Below are 24,775 nucleotides of genomic sequence, written 5' to 3'. Positions count from 1 at the left end.
TTGATTACTGTGTGTCATGCTTTTGAGTTCAGCACTAGTACTGAAGTTGTTTTGCCACCTTGAGTGCTCTTGTTAAAGCATACTTACAACCTAGGTTTACTGATACTGCTACTTGTACAGAGACATTTCTTTATAACAGTTCATAATCAACACACGCACAGTTCAACAGTGTTATTGCTTCTTCCTTTAACACCTGTTTTTTTTGTTAAAACACAGTAACAGTTATAGCCTAGGTTTACTGACACTTATACAGATAGTCATTTCTTTGCAACAGTTCATATTCAGCAAGCAACATTAGGATGTTTTCATTTTGCAGGATATTGACTGGTACCAATTTTAGGTAAGTAATGCATGCAGTTGTACACATCCAATACTGTTAGTACAACTAATATTACATTCTCATATGTCACATGGTGTAGTGATTGAGCATATGAAATAATTTTTAATGTTGTCTTCATTATATTGATGTGTGTTCAGCCAATTCTCATGCTGTCTGCCTCAGATGTTTGCCGTATGGATTGTCTAGTTTCAACAGTGTTATCATATCACTTTCTCCTCATTTTAACAATGACACTTGGCTTTTCATATGAATCATTACATTTCACAAAAGAATAATGATGTCTTGTTTATGAGTAGCGCATTGACGGGCAGGCGTTAATAAGGTACCTCTGTCCATAATGGACATGTATGTCAGTCAATGTATAAACTTTCATAAGTTTTGTAATAAGTTTTTCTATAATCTTTATGAGAATGTTCTGCATGATAGACATTTGTTTTTAATTTCTTTTGGGTTTATCTTGAGCTGGGCCCACCTCTGCTCATGCCAACATGCCTGCTGCACCCAGAGGAGATGATACCAGGACAAGAACAATGATGATAATATGGAGGAGTTCCAGGAGGTCGTGGCCAGTGTGCTCCAAACACAGACGAAGGGCCTGATGTGGGCATTCTTCCAGGATATGGCATGAGCTATTAGGGATTAGTTCAGGGACATAGCCTATGAGGTCATTCCTGAGTCTCAGCCCCATCAGCCTGGTCCCTCAGTCCATAAATATTATCTGTGCTCCATTTGTGTTATGCAGCTAACATGCTGATCACCATACAATTGATTGGACTGCATATGCATTCTTGTGCATGCATATCATGTAGCTGTCATGCTTATGTGATACTGTTGTGTGACATTTACTTCTGTTTCAATGTGCGCATGACATACAGTAACATATTACACTTTCCTCCCACATTCAGCTGTCCATGCATTATGGCAGTTAACCTGCAGCTAGTGCTGCAAGACATGGCCTATGAACATATATTTTGCTGAGGGCAAAAGACAAACAACATATGTGGTATGGTTTGGAATTGTGTATTGCCATATCAACTATGTGCAACAGAATGACATGTCATTCACCTTGTCTTTAGGATGACTGTTGTCACAATGTTCCACAGAAAACCACAAAACACGAAAACAGCAAAACCAGTCCAGATTACCTCCACCACACAGTTGAAGCTCACAATAAGGTACCACAAAATCCAGCCAAAGATTTATTTAACGTCACAGTAAGTAGGCAAATACACGTTTTCGTCGGTAAAACGACTTCTTCAGATAAAACCATGTGCAAGACTGCTGTTTAAATACACTCCATAATCAATTAAGATGTAGCACAATTAAACAATGATCTAATTAAAAAAAATAATTAATTAATTAAAAATAAACCTTGTACTATAATTAAAACTGCAAGAACACTGGAATAAATTAATGACATATTAGTAGCACAAAGTTCTGAAAAAAAACACATACACAACAAATGCAACTTGTATGAGTGTATTATACATACAACTACCAATTAACCTTAAAATAAATAAAATATGATTATATAAATATATTATATAATGTTACTATGATATTATATAGGTTGAATCAACTGATAGATTTGATTATCATAATAAACATAATATGAATAAATTAATAAATAGATACATTGATAAATTAATAAATTAATAAACATGGGTCACATTGTACCCAAACCCTACATTATATGCACCCTGCCTTAAGTTTAAGGCAGGGAGCAATAGAAATAGAGTCATTGAGACCCGGAAATTTATTAGATTCTAAAAGAATCTGCCAAAAGGTCTCTCTATGAGCTAATTTAGCTTCCCAGGGTCCTCCCCTGATATCCTTAGGGACAGATTCCAACACAAAAAACAAAAACCTTGCCCCCTCACATTCAATAGAGTGCTTATACAGTGCATTTTTACTATTAAATTTAATCATGTCGTACTGATGTTCATATATACGACGCTTTAGCTGTCTTTCGGTTTTACCGATATAAAAGGCCTGACAGGACTGGCAAAGGGCCAAATAAACTACCCCGGTGGATAAACAATTGGAATATTCCAAGGCTTTTATGTCTCTATTCCTACTTTCTAAATACATATGGTGGTCATGCACTATGTATTTACATAAAGAGCAACGACCACATTTATAAGTCCCTTTCCTCATACGATAAGACCGTACAGGTTGGTCATTGTGTTCCAACACCCTTTTGATGTTAAACCCTCTCCTAAAAACCGTTTTCAAGTTTTTACCCTTAAGGTGACTCAAGTCCGTAAAGTCCTGAAATGACTGCCATTCCTTTTCTACAATTTTCCTAATATGTGCTGCATTAGCACTAAAATCCGTTATAAAAGCAAAATTGCTGGAAAATGGACTAACTGTATCCATATAGGTTTGGCCGTCAACTTCTCCAATACCCCTACCCAGGATGGGACTAAATCTAGTTGATCGGGCTACCTCAACTTCTTCCCGTACTGATTGTATCAAACGGATAGGGTACCCCCTATCCAAAAATAGAGATGTGAGTTTGTCACACTCATCTCTAAATTGTTTATCTTGCGAGGTCATTCGTGAAACCCTAACATATTGTCCTTTCAAAATTCCTCTTTTCTGGAATCTAGGATGTGAGCTCTGATAGTGGATGTAACTATTGGAGAATGTAGGTTTCCTGTATATACAGGACTTGACCCCATCACCATCCCTGGTAAGGGTCACATCTGTGCTCCATTTGTGTTATGCTGCTAACATGCTGATCACCATACAATTGATTGGACTGCATATGCATTCTTGTGCATGCATATCATGTAGCTGTCATGCTTATGTGATACTGTTGTGTGACATTTTCTTCTGTTTCAATGTGTGCATGACATACAGTAACACTTTCCTCCCACATTCAGCTGTCCATGCATTATGGCAGTTAACCTGCAGCTAGTGCTGCAAGACATGGCCTATGAACATATATTTTGCTGAGGGCAAAAGACAAAAAACATATGTGGTATGGTTTGGAATTGTGTATTGCCATATCAACTATGTGCAACAGAATGACATGTCATTCACCTTGTCTTTAGGATGACTGTTGTCACAATGTTCCACAGACATGATGTGGTATGTGCCATGCATTGACGCTACTGATGTCATGTGGGACCATATACAGGTATACCATGTCTGTGTGTAGTCCTCATTTTCTGGCTGCATAAAATAGCACTGTAGCATTAATGTATATGCACTGATACAGATAATTTATTCCTTAACAGTACATTATGCTGTTTTTGCTATATCTTAAATTTCAACATCCATTACTTATTCACATAAGTTCATGCCTTCTGCAAATAGATGTACACATTAACTGATTGTAGATATGTCTGCACATAGTCAGATCAACAATGACATGCAATTGTACCTCAGACATGTGAGCATTTAGTGACTTACCACTGATATTCTTTAATAATGCCTACAGGAGTGTCTTCTGCTCAGTAATCAGCAGGGTGGGTGACATACACCTGCATTTCTTTATTCGATATTTGCATGTGCTTGAAATTCTTAGCTTGCTTATCTATGCATGCTGATGTTACATGATTGCACATTACTGCGTATGTGTGTTTTATCATGGCCAATTCTGTGGACATCAGAAATCATTCGGCCCATGTGGCATACAGGTTCCATTTCATTAAATATATTTTTGTTTGCCTTCTGTAGCACCTTGTGTGTTGTACACATGCATTTGCAGTGTGTCAACTTACCTTGCCCTGCTTTTTCCTCATGTGGGCCCAGGTTGTCCACTTCCCTTCCACCTTCATATTTCCATATTATAATTTCTATTTATCTTTGCTTTGTTGCAGTTGTTGACCATTGCCATGTATTAGTTTGTTGAGATAGTGAACAGGTGCCAAATGTGTGGACATTTTACAATGCAGAACATCTTTACACAAGCCACTGGCTACTGCTTACAATACATTATTGTTCTCATTATACTAGTGTGTTAACCAGTGTACTTTGTTGACACCCATGCGTACAACCTGATATATTTGTTAAGCTGTATGTATTTGCTAATCTGTAATGTTATATTTTTGGAGATATTATTACATAACATTGCTGTGTATTTGTATTCACCTTGATTTCATGTGTGTTCCATACATCTACACCCTTGTGTTTCCTTTGACATGGAATATGTGCGTAACATACACATATTGCATTACACATTTGTTTGAGTTGTATACACCTATTTGTGTACATAGCAGCCATTTTGCTGCTTTTCTGCCAAACTTCTGTTTGACACTGTGCTGGTTGCTTGCTTTTCACATGTATAGTTGTAGGTTGGGTTCTATCCTCTGCTGGAGTTAACTAGCATTGTTAGACCTGCATTTTCTCATCTGTGATTTTGCTTGACTTATACCTACATGGCTGACAGACTACTTGGACATGTGTTTATTTACCCAATTTGTATTGTAATCCTTATGTATTACCTTCCAATACTCATCTACCATTGGTCGTACACATACAGGTCTGAATGCCATGAAGTTTGCAAAAGGTAGTAACATGATAGTGTATAGGTAGATATGCTTTTCTACATTTCCCCATGGCTAGTATGCATCCCCACCCTGTTTGATGACTTTCCATTGCCTGTGTTGTACAGTGTGCTGTCTGTGTAATTTACCGGTCCTTACTGTAATTTTCCAACCTTTGTCTATCACGCTTTGTCATATTTGTTCAATGAGTATACATGCTGTGATGGCCTTCTTCTCCTCTTTCCCTATCTTTACCTTTCCTTCAATTCTTAAAAAAAATGCAGCCTATTGCCACCAAAAAAATTGTCTATGCTCTCTGACTCTCCCTTAGATTTTCCTATACCAATATTCGTCTTGTGTGTCTCTTTTCTTCACCTGTACCCCATATCTTCTATCCTATATCCTATTTTCCTTGGGTGTGTGCATTACTTGTGTTCCCACACAAGTCCTGATCTCATTGTTAGCAAATGTTAGCTGTGATGACAGTGTGGCTGTGACTGCCCTTCACCTTTAAATTTTTATTAGAAATTTTACAGATTCTGTTGGAATCTGTAAGTGCAAGCAGGCATATTTTATCAGTACATGAATTACAGAGATATCCATACTTGTCTCTGAGCTTGCTGCACAAATTGATGATGATATGTATCACAAAAAGCATGGAGCTTTTGATTTAAGTATATTTTGTTACTAAATGAATAACAGAAATGTCCATAGTTGTCTGCAATGTTTCTAGACAGATTTCTGAAAATATGTATTACAAATTCCATGCAACTTACACTGGGATAGTTTGCTTTTCTCTGTCATAACAGAGTCAGTTACATTCTGTAGTTTTCTTTAACCTTAATGGACAGATTCTGTTATCAGGATGTTTGAAATGTGATATTCTTTCCATACCTTTTTCAATGTATATAGCATTTTGACAACTATTTCTCATTACTTATGGCTTACTTGCTGGTTTGTTTAGTGTGCCATTGGTACTTAGATAATCCCTTGTGCACTGATCTATTCTGAGCTTATTGTAGTACATTTTTGTATTACAATGTTAGCCACAAGTTTAGCACTGATTTCAATAAAATGCACCAAAATACACAAACTTTACAGAATCCGTCCGAATGTTTCTTTATTAAATTAAGTATGTCTGTCCATTACATGCATTATACTTTATCAGAATAAAGAAACGCAGAATTCAAGCATGCATATACCAAAAAGTCACATTATAAAAATGTAATTGCTTTAAAGCTCCTATATAAAAAAAATATTCCAACTTTCATTCTTTCCAGACATTTTTGCAATATTTAAAAATATTGGACAGCTTAATTGTTTAATCTCTAGCAGGGACACATAGTCATCTCCCTGTGTAATAAGATTTATACAATCTAACACACTAAAGAGAAATTTCATAAAATCAGTGCATTGCCCTGAGTGTTTGTAAAGTGTGTTGTTTTTGAGAACCAAGGAAAGATCATTATTGTTGTCTTTACTTGCAATACTATATGGATGCTAATAAATTATTTTTCTGAAAAGTCTAACCAATGTAAAAAAACACTTAGAACAAATATTTAAATAAAAAATAAAGGAACTATTACAAGTAAAATGATCTTTTACTTGAAAAAATCTTTATCAAAGTACTTAAAAACTATTAATGGATCTTCTAAAAATATTTACACACTTAAACATGTTCATTCATCAACTGATGAAAGAATTTTCAGAATAAAGGTATCTTTCTGAAAGTAAAATTTAAAATTAGAGTTATTTTTGTATATAAACTTTGGTCTATCACCAACAGTATTAAACAACTTTCTGTTGCCCATTAATGCTTTTTATTATTTTCAATAACTCTCATAATAAACTGTGAATCAATATTATGGGTAATAACTATGTTCAGACCTTGATGATAAACAATTTAATTGTTAAATATTTGCTTTTAGAGACAAAACAGGTTGATACAATGAACTTTTTTAAAGAAATTACTTTTAATGAAATTGTGTTTATAACATTTTCCCTGTAGCCCCACTCCTAAAATAAATACATTTGTTAAACCAACAACTTCTCTAAGCCCTGGCATGTTTAACTGGTCAAATAGTTTCAGTCTTCAACCTGCAGCTGCTGTCAGTTCATACTGAATGACCACAAGGCTAACCATGGCTTTCCTATAAGATCTCATAATGTATTGCTTTTGACATCATGCTTAGTCGAATGGCAACAACCTCAAAGCCTTGTCACTATGCTCGGTATCATACAGACTGCTAAGTGGTAACCCGTGTCTGGCATACAAAGCATCCTCCAACCCATTACTGATGGATTTACTGCATATCAGCAAGTCAAATGCCATCACAGATTTTTGGTCCAGGGATGTAAACCTCTTCAACATCAAGAGAATGGTTTGAAGGCACAGGTATATCTCGCAGAGGATACCACTGGTATGGAGCACAATCCCCATCCTCTTAAAACAAAGGTCATTACTGACCATATTCAAGTGCAGCTTGGTTCTATGGAAGGGAAACAGAAAATTTACTCTGGTACTGCCCCGTGCTACTTACGGACAGAGGCATCTCCTAAATCCTTTATCCCATGCATGAGTCTCCTCAAATTATCTACGGTATGATAAGCTGTGGCATGGATGCAAGGTAGCCTCTAGCAAACACAGTACCAAAGTTCAAATAATTCAAGAAAAAAACACCATTTATTAAAACATAGAACATAAGTGCGTTTGTCTAGTTAATGTGAACAAGCCTTCTTCAACTACTCAACAATGTTTACCATGGGATTTTAAAAATTCAAAAAGGTCACATGATTTTTCCCACAAAAATTGTAAAGGACCAACATCTACACATTACAATCTAATAAATGCAAAATGTGACATAAACCTATTTTTTAAAAAATAGTTAAAGCAGTATAAGCTAAGAATATTGTAATACATATTCTTAAAATCAGTATAAAATACATAAAAATCAATAAAATATCAATAAATAGGTGGAATGCAGCTTGAAATAATCAGTGTTATTGGGCTTTAAGTTTAAATAAACAGGCAATGGGTAAAACATCTTTCAAATCGGGGCATGCCTGCATTAAGCCATATTTGCCACATAAGTTCTCTTTCTTCAAACATTAGACACCACTATCCTCTACTAGAATTGTGTGGTAAGTGCATTGGTGCTACTGTTCTCCCTGATTTCATACAAATATTTGTAAATTCTTTGTTTCAACATTGTTTCAGTCTTGCCTATATAAAAACTTATGCATGAGTGACATATTGCAGCATAGACAATACCTGTTCTTGTGCAATCATAACTACCTGTGATCTGTACAAGTTGTCTATTAAGTTTTGTATTTTCACAGCAGGGAATGTCGTTGCAATGATTGCAGTGCCCACATTTTCTCACAACTATTTTTCCCATTTTCGTTTTACTTTATTTTCTTGTTTTTCAGAAAGTTGTTTGAAACTAATGTCCTTCCTGAATATAACAAATGGATTATCACCTACTTTTTTGAATAGCTCCATGCTAGTTTGAAACACATACCAATTTATTTGCAGAGGTTCCTTAAACAATATATGGCCCATGGAATATGTAGTAACACAACTGCTTCTATAGTTGTTGTCTTTGGTATTTGAACTAGTTATTCAACTGTCTGCAGATGTGTTTATGATGTCTGGTACTTTCTCTGATAGAACAGGTCTAAAGAAATTTCTTTCCCCCTTAGAAATAACTTCCTCTAATGAATTATCTATAAACCCATTGGTTTAAACTCTTCCCAAAAACATATTTTTTAATAATTGACACTCCTCAAGGAAATATAGATATAACAGGCTGTAGAAGCTTGAAGTCCTAGGCAATGAAGACTCCCATATAATGCACACTATTATTGTAAAAAAAAACACAAGAATAAGTGCATTCAGCCAGCTTAACTGGCCTTCATCAGATTCATCTGAAACAACTATCAATTATACACACATATATATATATATATATATATATATATATATATATATATATATATATATGTATATGATACAGCCACAGGAAATTAGCTTAATCGATCAATTAAAACAAATTTACAGTTTAGTAGTGTACTTCATGTATTTTTAATTTAATTTAATTTAATTTTAATTTTAATTTAATTTTATTTAATTGAATTATTTTTTGATTCATATTAAATGTGAATTGATTGAATGATGTATTTGATATTTATGTGTTCGTTATACATATATATGTATGTATATATATATATATATATATATATATATATATATATATATATATATATATATATATATATTTCATATATACAAAGGTTTAAAACATAATTTTTTAACATTTAAATATGTAAAAAAAGTTTTTATTCATTTTAATTGATCAATTAAGCTAATTTCCTGTGGCTGTACCATATATATATATATGTATAATTGATAGTTGTTTCAGATGAATCTGATGAAGGCCAGTTAAGCTGGCTGAATGCACTTATTTTGTTTTTTTTTACAATAAAGTGTGCATTATATGGGAGTCTTCATTGCCTAGGACTTCAAGCTTCAACAGCCTGTTACATTTGTATTTGGTTGTTGTTTCATCGTATTTTTTACTTACTCCTCAAGGAAATGCTTGAGTAGGGTAATCATCCGTGTGGCATGGACAAATTGTCTTTTAACTACCACTTTTTTTGAGCAGCTGGATGAGATCTGGCGAAATATAGGAAAGAATTAGCATATGTGAATCTTCTAAAAATTTTGAAAGTACTCTTTTATTTTCCACATCTTTTATGAGCAACACATCTATATATGAAATAAGGTCCGTGTAGAAAACTTAAAAACTTGGTAGTGTTATTCACATAGTCTAAAAAGCCTGGAATGTTGCTCGTGTCATCTTTCCATGCAATAAATATGTCATCCTGGTACTTTGTATATATATCTATATATATATATATATATATATATATATATATATATATATATATATATATATACCAAAAATCTTTAAAAATTAGCTGTTAAAGAATTATCTATTCTCCCATATAATCATGACTATATTCGCATACAGTGAGCCACATGGTAACCCTATAGCAACCTTTTTCTTTTGTAAAAAGATCTGGTTTTCAAGAAAAGATAAGATATACTAGACTAGTTCTAATAAATTTGTAAAAAAAGTGAATTTTGTCAGAGAAAAACTGGTAAAATCGTGTAAAAATTCTATAAACCATTGTGTATCTTTGTCATGAGGAGTTGTAAAAAGATGTTTTACATCTGTTGCGAGGAACACTGTGTTATCAAGAAATATTAAACTGTGGAATTTATCCAAGAATTCCCCAAGAATCCTTACGAAGATGCGCAAAGATATAACCGATTCTCTGGCATCCACAATGGGTCTCATTGGTGGATTTTTGTTGTTTTTGCAGATATTTGGAATTCCAAAAATGGTGGGTGTTACAGGATTTTTCATATCTAAATATTGCAACATGTTCATTGTAATCTGGCCCTGCATGAGCATATCTTGGAGTGCAGCCACAATCATTGCATAAGCCAGGTTAATCTTGTTTCTTGAATCTTGACAATATGCATCTTTATAAAAAAATAGGGTACATTTTTAGTTTGTATTATATGTTTTCCATCAGGACAATTTTTAATATTGCTCTTATAAACTTGGAAAGTTGCTTGAATAACAGGTTTTGCATTAGCATTAATTTTCTGAAGGTTATAAAGTCTGAAAGTCAAAAGTCCGTTATTAATGTCTAAATTCAGTCTTTAGTTATTTGCCACTAATTTGCCAGAAAACCACACTTTTTATGAAAAATGGATCAAAAATATGAGGAAAAAATCTGGACATTCTGGGAAAATCTGTACAGTTGAGAGGTATATGTTTTTAAGAGAGAGAGAGAGAGAAACAGACAGACACACACACACAAACACACACACACATCACTGGGTCATCTGGTCAAAGGCTGATAAGTACCTCAGAGGCATTCCCTTGCATTGCATACCTCTCAACTGTCCAGATTTTCACATAATGTCCAGATTTTTTGCCTCATATGTTTGGTCTGTTCACATACAATTTGTCGTTTCCTAACAAATTGGTGTAGATTGAGGTTACTCTAAAATGACACACATTTGAGTTTCTTGTGCTATGAAATTGAGAGGTATGTGCATATGTTATTGTCTTGGGCTATGACAAAATTGAGCACAGAAAGAATCAGTCCACTGGTCTAGTATATATTATATACATTTTATTGTCTTTGGCTATGACCATAATGGGCCTATAATGGATCACTCCACTGCTCCAGTACATGTACAATATACAAATACATATATGCAAGCTATGTCCCAGCATAATGGAGACTAAGTCTTGGCAGGTTTAACTGCTCAAGTAGTTTCACTCATCAGCCTATAGCTGCAGTCAATTCCTTTTCAGTGACCTGTATGCTAACCAATTTTTTTCATGTGAGAGCTAATACTGCAGTGTGTCTCACACTCTGCATACTCTAGTTGCAACATAATGGGCTGCAATAACAAAGGATTATGAAGAGAGTTTAAAAAACTATAAGGAATTGTATAAAATTAAAGAAAAAGATTTGAAATGCTAGACTACTCATGCAATATAAATTCAGTTCATAAAACACAATTCTATGATGGTACACTTAAATATGCATGTATTGCTCTATGTGGATAGCAAAGGTCCTTACTTAACAATTTTTGAGTATAGCATGGACTAAACTGAATTTCATCACACTCAGCTCTCAGATGCTGTACTCTCCAATCACTATTTCTCACAATCAGCTACTACTACTACTGTTGTTTCTGTTTGTGCATCAGCAGATATTACTCTTTGTGTGCATTTTTCTCTTCTCTCCATGGTTTTGCTGCTGTTGAGTCAGTATATATGAGTAAAAAACAAGTAATCTCCGTGGTATCCCCGAAGTCTCAAAACAACCCACTAAAGTGTAGTGGGTCTAAAAACAAAACAGTGTAAGAAACTTCTCTGTGTGGAAGATTTTCAGTCCATATATTTCTAGTTAATCACTGTATATTAATCAGATCAGACAACAGTAGTAGAAGTAGCTAACGTAAACTCATCAAGTCAAAAAGTAATAATAGAAAATATATAATTCTACAGCATTACTAAGTATTCTAAAGTAATCCAAGCAAGGCAGGCAGTCTGTTTCCAGTCGAAAATCCTTTATTAGGTACACAGACAAGGGATCCAAGTAAAACAAAAATAGAGTAATAATTTTCTCACAAGCTTTCTAAATATATATATATACTTTTTATTAGGCATGGGAGTGGTTTATTGTGCTGTAAAACAAAGTGTTATTGGTACACATGTTAGATTCACATCCCTTCCCCCATCAGTGTGACATTCGAACTGGTCCTGCCCTACCTAGTAGCTGTCATAATAATATATAGCCCTAATGTACTTTAATAGTACATCTTATTTAACCAAATTATTAAGTAGATTATTAAGTCTGTGATTTCATACAAGGCAATATACTACATGGCTGGAAATATATCAACCTTAGTTCATTTTGCGATCAAAAATTATCTATAAATATATACATATGCATTTTGCATGTAAAAATCAGTTTCTATTTTCATAACCTTCTGGTTCTCTTTTTTCCATTTTATCAAAATGATGGTAATAACAATACTAACTAATTATACAATTATATAGGTTTTTAGGGTTCTTGTACACAGACCTGAAGAAGTGTAGAAGGACGAAAGCGATCTTTGTTAACAATAGTTTTTTTTAAACAAGAAACATCTTTATTAAATTATCACATATGACACAGGCAATCTTAGATTTATATAAGTGAAAACAAACCATCCTGGCACAATTCTGCTTGCAAACATACATGAAAAATCACATTGATTCAATTATAGTTGCAAACATTATGCATCACTTATAATCTAATAACCTGTCCCATCATTGCCAGTCAAACATTACATAGCTCACTGAAATCCTTCCTTCTTTTAAACCTTGTTCCTCCTCTGAATGAATTGTTCCCACACTTTCTATTTTTCCCCATGTAATTTGCTTGTACCCTTTTCTAAAGAACCCGATTGCAGTTGTTTTATCTCTGTTACTATATTCGTTACTGCTATTAAAGTTGGTTTAGACTTTAATTTCTATATTGTAGTAATTGCTCTTTTGGCAGCCACCATAATTAGACTCAGCAAGGCTTTACTATGACTAGACAATTCCAATTCTGCATCATAGCTCAAAAAAGTAATTTCCTTACTTTTGCCAATTTGCTCACCCGGTATCTCTGACAAAGCAGTCTGCAGGGAATCTTAAAGTCTGACAACTCCATTACACTCACAGAAAATATGTTCCCAATTATCTCTTTCTTCCCCATCAATCCTCCAACACTTGCTGTCTACCTGAGGAAAAAGTATTTGGACTCTACTTGGGGTATAAGCATACCTATGTAAACACTTCCAAGCAAAGATCCTAAGTCTTCTAGACTTTGTTGCATATTCGGGAGATATGCATAATATCATCTGCAAACAGAGCTATCTTTTCTTGACTACCATACTAATTATATCTTTGGATTTCTGAGTCCCTTTTTTTCTTTGCCAACGATTCTAAATATTATGCAAATAACAAAGGGGAGAAAGGACACCCCTGCCTTGTTCCACTGCTCAAGCAGAAATTATCAGAGAAGAACCAACATATATTATTTTTGCCTTCCGAATCCTCCTATATCTTCCTATTCAACCTTATAATTTTATCAGGAAATGCAAATGCCTATAAAGTTCCATCTTACTCTGTCAAATGCTTTCTCTGCATCAACACCTACCAACAACAGTGGTATTTTCTTACATGCTGCTTCTCTCTGGATCATCGATGTTCTGCTAAATGTTGTCAGATGTTTGCCTCCCCTCCACAAAACCACACTGATCCATATCTATCAATTTTGAAATCATGGTTTAGTATAGAAATGGGCCTGTATGAAGCTGGATCTGATGGATCTTTACCCTCTTTAGGTATTACAACTACCACCGCTTTCTTCCAGGATGTTGGTACTTCTCATCCTCTTAAAATACTGCTAAACAAAACTTTCCAGATCTTTATCAGTTTTTACCATCCAAGCTTCCAAATGTCCACAGGAATACCATCTATTTTTGGGGACTTTCCTGTAGATTGGTTATACATCACAATTTTTATCTGATCTCCTCCTATCCTAACTGTTAGTACTTGAGCCTCATCTACCTCTAACCATGACAAATGTAATTCTTCCATAAACATTTCCATTTGTACCTTTTCTTGATTTCCATATTTCTCTGCTTTATACTGACTCATAGAATTTCCAAAATATTTCTAATACCTCTACTGGATCTCTTGTTACCTTCCTTGTTATAGACTCCCTAAGCTTTACAATAGCTCTTTCTACTTTCTCTTGCCTGAGTCATGCAAAAAGTTTTGTTTTGCTCTGGAATTATTATCAAAAAACAGTTGCTTAACAGCAATCTTTCTAAACTCGTGCATATTATTGAGGTAATCCCTTATTTTCTGTTTAGCATTCTGCAGTTGCTCATCTTTTTGTTTTGTGAGATCCCCCCTCTTTTGCAATACTTGAACATTTGTCAGTCCCTCTAAATAATTCTAGTTACTTCTTAACCATATCTCCTTCTTTTATTTCCACCCCATTTTTAAACTTCATTTTAATTTTACCCCACTCTCTAGCTATATTTTTAGGAGAAATGTCTATCTTCTCTAACAACTCATGAATAATTTTCACTACCCTTTCTTTAAATTCCCCTCTTTACAACAAATAGGTATGAAAGCCCCAGTGTCTCATTTTTATTTCATTACCCTGTGTTTTTATTTTAGTTATTATTGGCACATGACCTCAAATAGTTATTAGGTGCATATCAAGACCTTCAGTTAAATGCACATGTTCCTGTGAAATGTAAATTCTGTCTAGCCTAGCCCAATTTTTGTATGTTGAGGAATAAATACAGCAAGATGTTAAAGCTAATGTTGCAAATGAAGAGCTACCATAAATGTGCTCCACAATGATGTCAGCAGGTTCATGCATTGAGATGTACATGAAATGTATGGACTTTCAGAGAATGTAACATGGCAGATATGGATGTATAATAGCACCTGCAAATGCTCACGTATGTACAAGTATGTACTACTGCCCTGAGAATGATGGAATATAGTGTATGCTGTTGAGTACATATGTCATATAAACTGTGTGTCAGACATGCCAGCTATAAAAGAGTTTACCCATCACATCATCTCTGATAAAGACCGCAGTCTCCTCAGCTGTATGGGAGTATGCCACATTGCAGACTGCAATCAGTTATACCGTCTTACACATCATAGCTGTGTTTGACAGCTGCCACAATAGTCATGGATAGCAGGCATGGAATCATGTCAGTCTAGTAACAGCCATTACAGTGAATGCCGATAAACCTGCAAAAAAAGACTTCTAAAACATCTTTCTGAAATGTGGGAGGTAAGTTTTTGGCAGGGATTTAAGTCCCTTGCGTCACTCATCTGAGGGACACCCCCAAACGTATGTATACCTACTACAATATCACACATCAGTGAAGAAAAAAGGAAACTCCACCATTAATGAAAGTTGTTTTAACAGTATTTATTGAACCTATTTACACTTCAGTATTGGCTGCTAGTCACCTGTGATTTTCAGTGTAAGAAAATCCATGTCAAAATATCCCAACATGGCTCACATGTACACTACAACTTCATTGGTTCATAGGTTCATAACAGATTACTGGGCTAATGGCTCAAGAGTTCTTACACGCCTAGCCATACCCATATTTTACCCAATTTTCTATCCATAGGGGAAACATAACAAGGGTCAGAATGCAGTGTTTTGACAATTTAAAAACACTGCCTCTGTTTATAAAGGATATGGGTGCCACCCCAGGAGTGAAGTTGCAATTTCCCATCCATTGTTCCAGATTGCTCTTGAAGATAGTCAATGAAGAGCTCTGTTTCATATGATTAGGAAGCCTATTCCAGAGGAATGACAATATCTGGGACAAATAACTGTCACTCCAGCATGATTTTTTCATGCCAGAAATCAGGATTAGATCCTTGGAGGGGGTAAACCTCGTGCAGTTAGTTTTGCAAATATGCAACATTTCCATCAGGGATGGGTTAGATACTGCTTTTTTAAGTCAGTCATAGATCACCCCCTCAGTAATCAGTAGGAAACTGAATCATACCTCTCAACATGGAAGCATCAAAAATCTGGACAGAGGCCCATGAAAAATAGGTACAAATCTGTATGCTGATTAACATACAATTTGCATACATAATTATGTACCCCCACCCACTCCAGTGGAATTGTGGGATACCAACATTCAAATGGAAACTGAAGAACAGAACCAAGATATGGCCCCAGTCCCCCACCCTTAACTCAGAGGGACATTTCTACATTTTTAGGTGTTTCTGCAGTTACAGCCTACTGATGCCTATAGACATCAAATATTGCTTGTTCATATTTGTATTAATAATTACAAAATTGTGCTACATGCAAAGTATTAAAAGATTTTATTTTCAAGCTTACCCAATGGTAAACACGCCTGTATTGACATCTGACCTCTCTGTAGTGCAGGTAAACATATATTAACTGTTATTCATATAATATTTATTTATAATTTTCACAAATTTCATATTGTTCTAAACATCCCAACAAACAAGTAACACAGACAGAACTGCTTTGCCAAAATTGCCATAAATGAAAGCACTCAGCTGAATGCACAAAATACTGCTTACTGTATGTTTATCATTATTGTTGAAAAAACATTACATATTTATTTTTCCCTGTTTATTATGACTTATAAAATCCAGTTTATGACCTAGAACCTAAATAATACTAACTCTATAAAAATAGTTTGTCCTAAAGATTTTGCCACTCACAGTCCATTAGTAGTATCTCCTGGGATTCCTCAGAAATGTACATTTGTTTTGAAATATGAGGACATAAGTTGGTTCTATCAAAATGCATAGACTCTGCCCATTCGAAGTTACAGTACAAACTCCCGGAACTTCTTTGGAGGGAGTTAAATATACAGACAGCTCACCTACCCTTAAATATACAGACAAATGGAGCTGCTTACTTGAATACACACAGAGAAAAATGGAGCTGCTGCTTCTTAAATAAAAGATTTCTGTAAGCAGCGCGGAGGAGCAGACACAGCCCCCCCCAAAGCAGACACCCCTCCTAAAGCATGCATGGCTTACTTGCTTAATTACTTAGAAAAACGGAAATGTTTACTTACAAACACACAAAGTTACTTAAATATACAGACTGACAGAGAAAAACAGAGCTGCTTCTTCTTAAATAAAAGAGTTCTGTAAACAGAGCAGAGGAGCAGACACAAGACAGCCCCCCCCAAAGCATAGATACACTACTTACATAAATACAAAAAACGGACTGCTGCTTACTTAAATACACACACATATGGAGCTGCTTACTTGCTTAAATTCACAGAGAAAAATGGAGCTACTTACATTCTTAAATAGAGAGGGAGAGATAGAAAAAAGGAGCTGCTTAACATACACTTGAGATTTCCATGCTACTTAAATAGACAAATTTCTCATGGAGCTGCTGCTACTCTTAAACAGAATATTTCGCTTTCTGTATTCTGAAAAGACAGAACGGACACACACATCGCTAAAGCATGCATACACTGAATAGATTTCTGCCGTGCTAAACTTTTCTGCTGAACTGATGAACCACTGCTTAAAATAGATTTATCATTTCTGCCATGTATTTAAATACACAAACACTGCTTTTTCACTGTAAGCTTTGCCCATAGCGTAGCGCGATACAGTTCTTTCATTTTCCCCCTTTCTTTTAGTATTTCATCATGACAATTGAAGCAAATGTAGGGTAACAGGCATATACCATTTTCCACGCACCTCTTCACTATTATATTTTGTCCCAGTTACCAACACATATACTATTAGAGTCAGTGATTCCTTATTAGGGCCAGTTATGTGTTATACTTTTATTCTTCATCGGTTCATAGGTTCATAGGTTCATACTAGGCTATCTGCCCTGAGGCAATTATAAGCCTAGCCCGATTCTGTATGGCTTACGCCACCCCTTGATTTGAGTATACTGTGCCCTTTTTAAGGTTTAGTTTACTGGGCCTCTGTCTAATAGTGACACGGGAGTAATCCCTGGGACAAACCTACGATCCCCCATCCACCTATCGAGATTCTTCTTGAAGAGATTCAGTGAGGTGCTCTGCCTCACATGAACTGGAATTCTATTCCAGAGCGAAGGGAGCCTCTGGGTTATGAACCTGTCCCTCCAGCAAGTTCTATTTATTTCTGTGCTGAGGTTCAAGTCCCTTGAGCGTGTGGCTCTAAGGGATTTAGATTTACTGAGGTGGAGCATGTCCATTAATTCTGGATTTGACATAGCTTTGTATGTCAGGCATAGATCGCCTCAGTAGGCGGTATGCAACTGAGTAGAGCTGGAGTTTTTAACCGAGCAGCATATGGCATCTGTTTGAGACCCTTGATCCTCTTGGTGAGATACTTTTGGGGTCTTTCTAATTGCTGCAGGTGTCGGGTAAGGTACATCCCAAAGGGGCATTGTATTCTATGATGGGCCTGATGAGGGATGAATAAAGGGGCACGATTACCTCTCTTGATCCAGATGTGAAACCCTTCTTGATGAGGTGGGCTATGTAGAAGGTCTTTCTAACCACTTTGGCAATGTGGTTTTCAAAGGAGAGATTGCTATCAACTTGGGTCCCCAGGTCCCTAATAACTTTCTCTGTACTTAATGGGTTTCCGCCTATGTGGTAATTTGTGGGCACATTGTTTTTGCCAAAGGGTATGACTATACATTTTTTGGCATTTAGCTTTAAACCATGGTGCTGGCACCAGTTATCTGTCTCTGTGAGACCTTTTTGAAGGATGTTTGTGTCAGCGGGAGAGTTGATTATGGCGCCCAGTTTGCAGTCGTCTGCGAACTTGGTGAGCCATAGTCCTCCCACGTTTGCCTGTACCTCAGAAAAGTATATACCGAACAAGAGTGGTCCCAGGACAGAACCCTGTGGGATGCCACTTGTGACTGGTTTCGAGTCTGACATGGCTCCAGCAACTCTCACTCTGTGTGTTCTGTCTTTGAGCCAGTTTGCGACCCATCTTGTGACATAGGGGTTTATATTTAAGCTGGATAGCTTATCTATGATGCCCGAGTGGGGTATTGTGTCAAATGCCTTTGCAAGGTCCAGATAGGCTGTGTGGACTACCTTCCCTTCATCTATGGCTTTGGTGACTGTTTCGAAGAAGTCAACCAGGTTCAAAAGGCAGGATCTGCCCTTGACAAAGCCGAACTGGGTAGGATCTAGTGTCTGTAGGTCCCCAATGTCTTTGTTTATGAGCTCCATGATGATCCTCTCCATAGCCTTGCAGACTAAGTTAGTCAGGCTTATGGGGCGATAGTTTCCAGGATCCGTAGAGGCTCCACCTTTGTGGAATGGGACCACTGTTGCTGTACACCATTCTGTGAGCACATATCCTGTAGTGAGGCTGAGATTGTATAGCTGTTTTATTTGAGGGATTAGTTCCTCTTGGAGTTCATGTAGGACGCAACCTGGGATGCCATCTGGTCCCATGGAAGCAGTGTTTTTTGCTTTGGAGAGGGCAGCCTTCACCTGAGCATCAGAGATGTTTGGGAGGCAGCCCTCTGCTGGGATAGATACTTGCTCTTTTGGGGGGGAGGGGTGGAGAAGTTTGCACTGAACCTGTCTGCCAGGATATTGGCAATGTCTGTGGGTTCAGTGTATTTTTTGTCGTTTAGAATCAACTCAGAACAAGTCTGGGAGTTGCATCCCAGGTTTCTAACATAACTGAAAAAAGCCTTATAATTGTCTTTGGTGTCATGTGCAATTTTTCTCTCGAAGCTGGCCTTGGAGGATTTTATGAGGGATAATAATTTTTTGCTAGTACTGATCAGAGATGCCTTCCCTATTAGGGATTTTGCTCTATCATGTAGTAGCTTCCTCCTTCTGTTGTACAGTTTATTTATGGCAGGGGTCCACCAGACTGGACGCCTGCCTTTGGATGATTGGGTCTTGGTTTTGTTTGGGATAGCATGATCCATGCATTCCCGGAGATGTCCTTAGAATGCGTTTATATAGGATTCTGCAGTTTGGGCCGTAGTTTCCACTGGCCCTGGGGCCTTGAAGGATTCCACTTCAGTTTTGAGAAGTGAGAAGTTCACTTTAGAGAAGTTTTTCACTGTGGTTTTCTGGGCTGGGGGTGGGGTCGGGATGTGGACATCCAGTGAAATTAATTTATGGTCTGATCTTACCAATGAGGGATATACTTCTGGTGTGGAGCATAGAGTCTCCATGTTGGTAATGATCAGGTCTAGTATGTTGTCCCCTCTTGTGGGAGTGGTGACTAGTTGTTCCATAGCATTTGAGTTTATAATTTCCAGTAACCTTTGGGCTAAGGTGCTGGGGTTTGAGTAGTGCTCCCAGTCAATGTTTGGGTAGTTGAAGTCACCCAATATAATGGTGTTCGGAGAGATCTTCATGTTCTCCAATGTTTTCAGGAAAGCCGAGTGGGATTCCTGACTTTGAGAGGGTGGTCTGTAGGATGCTATAAACTGAAAAGCAGTCTTGCCCACTGTTAGTTGCACATGGATGGTCTCCGATACTTCGTGCAATGCCACTAACCTGGAGGTGTGAATATCCTTGATAAATATGGAAACTCCCCCTCCTTTTGTGGTTCGGTCCGGGTTTTGGGGCCGAAAAGCATGATATGAGGTATAGCCTGGTAGTGCTGTGGTGCTCTCTGGAGCCTTGAACCAGGTTTCTGTCACTGCACAGATATCGATGTTCTCCATACTGAGGAGACTTATGACTTAAATGACTTAAAAATTCTTTCCCAGCAATTACACCAGCCCACCACTAACTAAAGGTTTTAAACTTTATATCGAAACTCTCTCAATTTTCTTCTTAGTTATATTAATTTTATAGAATGCATTCATTTTCTTGCCATTAATAACATCAAGAGCATTAGCAATTGCCAGATAGGTGTCCAAACATTTAAATAATATTAGTATTTATAATTTCACATTCTTTCATTTCACAACTTATAGTTAAACAGATAAGCATTCTTATTCATGCTTTACTGTTACCACAATAATACATGCACACTTTATATCTGAATATTAATTCTCCAGATAGTTACCAATGCATTTATTTATTTAACATTTGTTTACTGGGAAAGTCTGACTGGGACAGAGGCCATTTTCAGCAGACGCCCAGGGAGAAATGCTCCAAATACATGTCTTTGGAGTGGGAGAAAACTGGAGTACCCAGAAAAACTCATGGAGGACATGTAGACTCCGCACAGAAGGCACACCAGCTGAGAATTTAACTAGAGAACCTCTTGTTGTGAGGCAACAACTCTAACCGCTGAACCACTGTGCCACCCATAACTAATTCTGTATTAATTATTAATTAAACCTTCTCTTATAAATCATTTTAATTGAATCAGTTTCAAACTACAATTTCTTGTGAATTAAGGCAATCAGAATGTAAATACATTAGTAAAACAATAGCATCATTATAATTTAGAATTATATTGTAAAAAAAGATTCTGTTACTATTAACCTAATAATAGATGCTCAATTCATCTCTGTATATTAAGTCTCCAATAGTTATCTTTGTATAGTTAGACCTTATATCTGGTCTCTGCAGAGAAGTCCTAGTCATAGAATATTCTATTGCTTCCAGGCATTATTCTCTTATATTGGACCCATAAGTTAGCAAAGCAGTTTTCTCAAACCTGACAAGTACTGGTCTTGCAAGTTTAGCTCTCATTATCTGTGGCAGGAATACTTCACATGCATTTTTGATCTACCTTTGTCTCTGATGCAGTCTCAATCTTGCTGGCCTCACTTCTGCTTGTACCTTGGTTTACGTATCAGAAAGGGACATTAATATCACTTTTATAACTTTGATTTTCTCATTCTTTTTGGCCATATAAATGTCTATCACATTTCTGTATTGTCAAATTCCTTCATAATCTTCTTGAATCTCTCTTCTAGCATTGGCACTCATACTGACTGCATGTTTCCAGCTACAGATCTTTGGGCATTAATTTCCAGGACTCTGTGTTGGTTATCAGTCTCTTCTGGAGGGAAAAAATCAAACATTCTTGTGCTGCTTAAAGTCTAATTTATTTTTTAGTCATTTACAATTAAACTGAATTACTCTTGTGCAATTAAAATTTTTTTTGTAGTAAATGGACTTTTTTCACCAAGTTTAGGCACTTAATTTACTAAAACTGAGAGGAGGACAATGTAGATGAAAGGATTCACATCTTACATTTTCCCCCACTCCTATCAGAAGTTCGTTGCCTTTGAAACATTTGTTTAGTTTAAATATACTGCAATGAAAATAAGGAAAATATAAGCAGGCACCAATGTTAACTTCCACACTAAAATAAGTATAATATGTTAACACAGCACAAGTGATTTCCATGAAGCTCATGTTGAATAGTCTTTCATTGTAAACTGGGCCCATAGTGTAGCGACACATTTCTTCTATTTAATAGCATACACAATTTTTTTTCCCATACCTGTCACACACACACACACACACACACACACACACATACACACACACACACACACACACACACACACACACACACACACACACACACGCACACACACACCACTTACCTCTAAATAAAAGTTGAGTGAATTCATCTAAATAACACAGTGAGTGAAGCAAACTCAAATCCCCGAGGCCCGATCTTCCAAATAAAATCCCTCAGAGCGAGCGAGCTTCTTCTAAATAAAACCACACTACTCATAACTCCTTTCTGGCTCTGGTGACTCCCACTTGCAAAAGCATTTGAACCAGAGTCGGAAATATGTGCTACGTATGTGTTCAGAGCGTTGCAACAGGCTGGTGGTGCTGACGTCATCGTGCACGTGATGACATCAGCACATAAAGCGCGAAAGTTAAAACAATAAAAATAAAAGTGTGAATAAATCAGAAATGAATGGGTGCCACTCGGGAATCATGGCACATCCATTATTTGAACCCCAAAACTCGGTAAAAAACATGGAATTTGGGACAGTTGAGAGGTATGAACTGAATACAGTGATAGGGCCTTTAATTGTTTCTCATATGATATGTTAGTTATACCCTGTATTTTGTGGTGACAAACCTCTGAGGATGCTGTAACTGTTGCAGGTGCCTGGTGAGGTACATGCCAAAGGGTGCATTGTACTTTTATTGGTCTGATGAGGGTTGAAAACAGTGATACCATGACATCCTTAGATCTGGATGCCATGACCTTGTTTATAAGCTAAGCCACACAGAAAGGTTTCTTCACCACACACAGTTGTCAAAGTTCAGAATACTATCTATCTGAGTATCCAGAACTTTCACCAATGGGTCCACTCTTGGGGGGTAGCTGTCAATGTTGTAATTTGCAGGGGTATTTGATTTCCCAAAGGGTATTATTATGCGTTTCTTCACATTTATTTTGAGGTCATGGCTTTGACACCACTCATTAGCGTGCATCAGTCCTTTTTGTAGGATATCAACATCATTTGGGGAGTCAATGATTGCTCCCAACTTGCAGTCATCAGCAAACATGGTCAGCCAAAGGCGATTGTCTCTTGATGGATGTGGACTCCCCCACTCTAATAACGTGTTCTATCCATGAGTTACTTGGCTATCCGTCTCGTGATGTAGAGGTTTATACAAAATTTTGTGAATTTATCTATAATACCCAAGTGATGTATTGTGTCAAATGCCTTGGTCAAGTCAAGGTAGGTAGCATGCACTGTCTTACCCTCATCCATGGCCTTGGTGACCTTCTCAAAGAAGTACATCAGACTGAGCAGGCAGGATCTGCCCTTGACAGAATCCAACTGGGTTGGATCTAGAGTCTGAAGATTTACTTCCTATGCCATTGTTAATCAGGTCCAAGATTGTCCTTTCCATAGCTTTGCATATAAGGCTAGTGAGACTTATGGGTTGACAGTTTCCTGGGTCCATGGATGCCCCCCACCCCACACCTTATGCTTGCAAAGATTTTCTTCTGGGGCTAACAGCTCTGGCATTAACTTGAGATGCATTTGCATTGATACACAAAGCATAACTCAATTTACCTAGCGATGCCACATCTGCCTGATTTTATTTAATAGTGATTTTTGTCTTTATGGCTTGCCTTACCCTGCAGTGTCTGCTTAGCCTCTTTCTATTTATTTATTGATTAATTTATAATTTGTGAAGCATGTAGGTAAATGGTCCAGAAACCTTCTCAGCTGTGATACAGGTTTCTCTAAGACACAGTTAACAATTATATGTAACTTGTGTTTAGCAGAGGGCATAATAATGTGCATATTGCTGTGTTACTCAAGGTATTTTCACATGACAGGTATTGAGGCTTGGTGTTCACACAGACCAAGTACATAACTATATTATATCAGAACTATGATTTTCATACAGCAAGCATATTTACCTGCTATAGTTGGGCATAACTGTTAGACGTTGAAACTAGAAGTAGACAGTCTGCTACACAAGCAAGGTGTATGTGCCCTTATCTGGTTTAGATGCTTGCAATAATACTACACAAACCAAAAAACTCACTACAGCCATGGGCACAGACTACTAGATGCCCTGCAGTATTGTACATACAGCTACATCTTAATGGACCCATGACTCTGCCTATTACATCACAGTAAATGGCATCTTATCTAGGTATTGCATCAGTGTGGATAAGATAGTCATGTGCAACCATCTCAACCTTTTCTTCCTTACCCAACCTCAAGATGGCAGCAATATCTGAGTGACATGTGTTGCATGTATGCCTGTGTGATCCCTGATGGTAGTGTCAGAATATATATGTGTTAAGAAAGGCAATGGCAATTATCCCTGTAGTTACCACCATCTGCTGAAGGCTATAATCTG

This window comes from Protopterus annectens, chromosome 2.part0 (genome assembly GCF_019279795.1).
Source record: "Protopterus annectens isolate FY-2018-M chromosome 2.part0, PAN1.0, whole genome shotgun sequence".
In the NCBI taxonomy this organism is placed as follows: domain Eukaryota; kingdom Metazoa; phylum Chordata; order Ceratodontiformes; family Protopteridae; genus Protopterus; species Protopterus annectens.
The sequence above is the reverse complement of the archived record's forward strand: the minus strand, read 5'-3'. Positions refer to the sequence as shown.